The sequence below is a fragment of the Sesamum indicum genome, linkage group LG5 (genome assembly GCF_000512975.1).
Source record: "Sesamum indicum cultivar Zhongzhi No. 13 linkage group LG5, S_indicum_v1.0, whole genome shotgun sequence".
NCBI classification, from domain to species: Eukaryota; Viridiplantae; Streptophyta; class Magnoliopsida; order Lamiales; family Pedaliaceae; genus Sesamum; species Sesamum indicum.
In genome coordinates, this window is record NC_026149.1 from 9,583,544 (window position 1) to 9,586,912 (window position 3,369).

A 3,369-nucleotide genomic window follows, 5' to 3' on the forward strand; every position below is an offset into this window, starting at 1 on the left:
AATTTTTGAAAAGGGTATACGTGAAATTTTGAAATTTCTTTTGAACAAGTATATTTTTTATTTTCAGATAGGGTCTAAGTATAATTAATCTAAAATATTATGACAAAAATATGAATTAAAGAAAATAAGTCAGTGGAAATAAAGAAAAAGAGGAAAAGGAGAGGTGAAAGTGAAAAACAGAATCACCAAATGGAGCGCTATGAATGCACCAGCCGGGAATCGAACCCGGGTCTGTACCGTGGCAGGGTACTATTCTACCACTAGACCACTGATGCGCTGGTGTCAAGGAATACACTGGACGGTAATTCTTGTTTAAATCTAAATTATGACGAGTTCCCTTTTATTTGATTACAAATACCCTTTATCAATTATCAGTACTGACCTTCCAACAACTAATCAATCGGTTAGTCTCCCTTTAAGTTTTCATTCATCTCTTTTAGTAAATTTTTAAAATATCTTTGTGAATTATGAACAATTTTACTTAGCTTTTAAAGGTTTTTTGAAAATTTTTTATGCATTAGGTGTGATGCGTGCGATTTTAGCACGAATCCAACGATCTTGGGTTTCATCGACGGACTTGGGCTGATTAAGCAAAATACCTTAAGAAATAGGACATGCAAAACAAAGCGTAGCACTCCGATGCTCGAGTTAGTTCTGAACTTAGGAATAAATAAATATAAAAATAAATCATAATGAGAAATTGAGATAAAATTATAAATTTCGTAAGCAAGATGTAGCGAAAGCACGAGTTGAGAGTTGCAGAAGATTAGCGAAGTAATTTCCAGATTCTTGAAGGACCCGTCTGTTGAGGGGGGCTGCCTATATTTATAGAGAATGAGTCCCTCTTCACAGGAACTCTATGATGAACTACATGTCCGAGAAAGAAGGCGAAAATTGGGGTAAAGTATGATCAGGGAGGTGAGGTCCCCTGCAGAGGAGGCAGGGATGCCTCGGTTTTCCTCTGAAGAGGCCAAGACATCTAGGTCTCCTCCAAGGGAGGAAGACAGGAGGGTTCTCTAGGAAGAGGAGGAGAAAGTTCCCCGATCGTCGATAGACTGTGGGGCCTCCACTCTGAAAACCTCTTCCATAGACCAGTTCCTGCAAGAATGTCATGTTCCTCCCTCCTTTGTTGTATATACTCCTCCCCGATAAGTTGCCCTTTCATCCTTCTCCTAATTGTTTATGTTTTTTTTCTACACAATTACGATCTAGTTTGCGTTTTCCTATCCCCTTTTTTATTCCATAGTTGCGGAGCTTTTTCAAGTTCCCCTGAACCAGTTGGCTCCAAATTCCTTCAAAGGTTTAGCTAGATGTTTTTGTACTCTTTCGCTTTCATGGTCATGCTGTAACTGCGCACATCTTTGCTAAGTGTTATCGCCTTAAGAAGGCTGAAACAGAATTTTTCTATTTTGTTCCCCAAGAAGGGGTATCCTTTTTGTCGCCTCTTAATCCTCCCAAGCATTGGAAGAATAGCTACTTTTGCATCCTCCCTCCTCATGTTTGGCCTTTCCCTAGACAATAGATCTATGGGACCCCTCCTCTTGTGCATGTCGGACCAAGGACAACAGTCTTGTCCTCCTTGCTCGCTAAGTTGAATGCAACCCCCTATGATTGTCATTTTTAATTGATGAGAGGTTGTTGGGGGCACTTTAAACTGGCCCATAAAATAGAGCCTTTTGGGGATTTTTTGGGTTTTTTTTTTTTTTTTTGTCTGTTGTTGCATCCCCTTCTTTGTGCTTTCTTGAAGTATTGATTTTCTTTGTTTATGTGCAGAGAATATCATGTTCAGTAAACTCATAAGGGATCACGTGTTGGGGAGTCGTGCTGGAGGGACCCCGACTTCAAGATCTTCTAAGGGGGCCCCTGCCTCCAGTGAGTCGAAAGTAAATGCCCCTCCTCCTCCTTCTCTCCTGGTCCCGTAGTTAGGAGTTCTTCGAAGAATCATCGCACAGGTTCTATGGGGGCTCTTCCTTCTCGTACCTCCTCTATGCCTCCTCCTGCTCCCTTTTCCAAGAAAAAGTTGGATACCCCCCCAGGTCTTCTCGCGCCTCCTCTGTCTACCTTTTCACAGTTGCCAATCGGTCGATCAAGAGAGGGGGAAGAACTCCTTGGTGGCAGACTTGAGGAAAGGAGTTTTTATCTCCTGGGAAGAGCTTGAAGGGATGGGGCCTTACTACATGTTCAAGGTACCTTTCTTTTAATATACTTCTTCCCTCTATGTGCCAATTTCATTGATTGTCCTTGTTCTCTGTAGGTGGCCTCTGTGTACGAGGAACTTTCTTCTAGGCCTCAAGGGCTTCCTCCTATTCCTCCAAACGATGCCTAGAGGCGGAAGTTGGAGGACAAGGTGGAACGCCTAGGGAGTGAAAACGCCAAATTGAGGGAGGCGAAGAAGGAGGTTACGAGTCGTTGCCAGCAATTGGAGAAGGAGGTGAGGAGGTTACAGAAGGAAGCAGCCAGCCATTAAGAGTACCCTGAAGAAAGAGGTGGAGAAGGCGATAATAAATTTTCCCAATTCTGAGGAGGGCAATAGTTATTTAGAGGCCTACTGGGAGAGCCGCTTGAAGGAGTTCAAGAAGTCCGAGGGATATCAGTAGGAGGTGGTCAAGATAGCAGGACCCTACTTCGAGTATGGCTTCACAGCCTGTAAGGAGCAATTTCAGGCTCAAGGGTACCTCCTGCAGGAGAGGAGCCTTCTTTCATTGACCTTGCCATAGTTTTGTACAATGCATCTGATCCCTTTACAGAGCCCTCCATCCCTAGGGATGGAAGCCTCCCCCCAGATTCAGGTTGGCTTCCTTCTTTGCCTTCTATTTGTATTCCTTCCTGATTTTATGCTGATTCTTGTAACATTCTTACATAAGGAGATTTAGACAACTTATTGGAGGAGATTGAGGCATAAGTGAGGAGTTCCCCAACAAAGTAGCAATTGATTCCATAGCGGGGGATCTCCAGGGTGAAGGCACCCCAGAATCAAAGGAAGAAGGAACTCCCTTGGCTACTGATGTTGAGCCTCCTACCACCCCTGTGCCTATTGTTGATACGCTCCTTGAGAAGGAAAAGGAAGACCTACTTGTGGGGAGAAAACTGATGATGTAATGTGACTGATGTTTACGAATGCTGGATGGAACACCTTTAATTTTCTTGCTTTGCATTATTTTTACCCCCATTTGAAATGGGCATGAGACAATTTACTTTTTCTGTTTTGCTTGAATGCTATTTTTTATTTGCCCCTGGCCATAAACCTGAAATGCGATGCCTTTAATTCTTCCTTCTATGCTTGATGTTTGTCATTAGAATGGTAGTATTTTCTTGATACGGTGCAGTCTTCAAGTTTTGTTGAGATGATGAGTTATTAGTGAGATTTAT

At 42.7% G+C, this 3,369-nt stretch overlaps 1 non-coding gene across 1 annotated transcript; it reads right to left on the bottom strand.

Annotated features, from left to right (window-relative positions):
• On the bottom strand, positions 205 to 275 carry TRNAG-GCC. The gene has a single exon. It is a non-coding gene; the product is annotated as a tRNA-Gly (tRNA).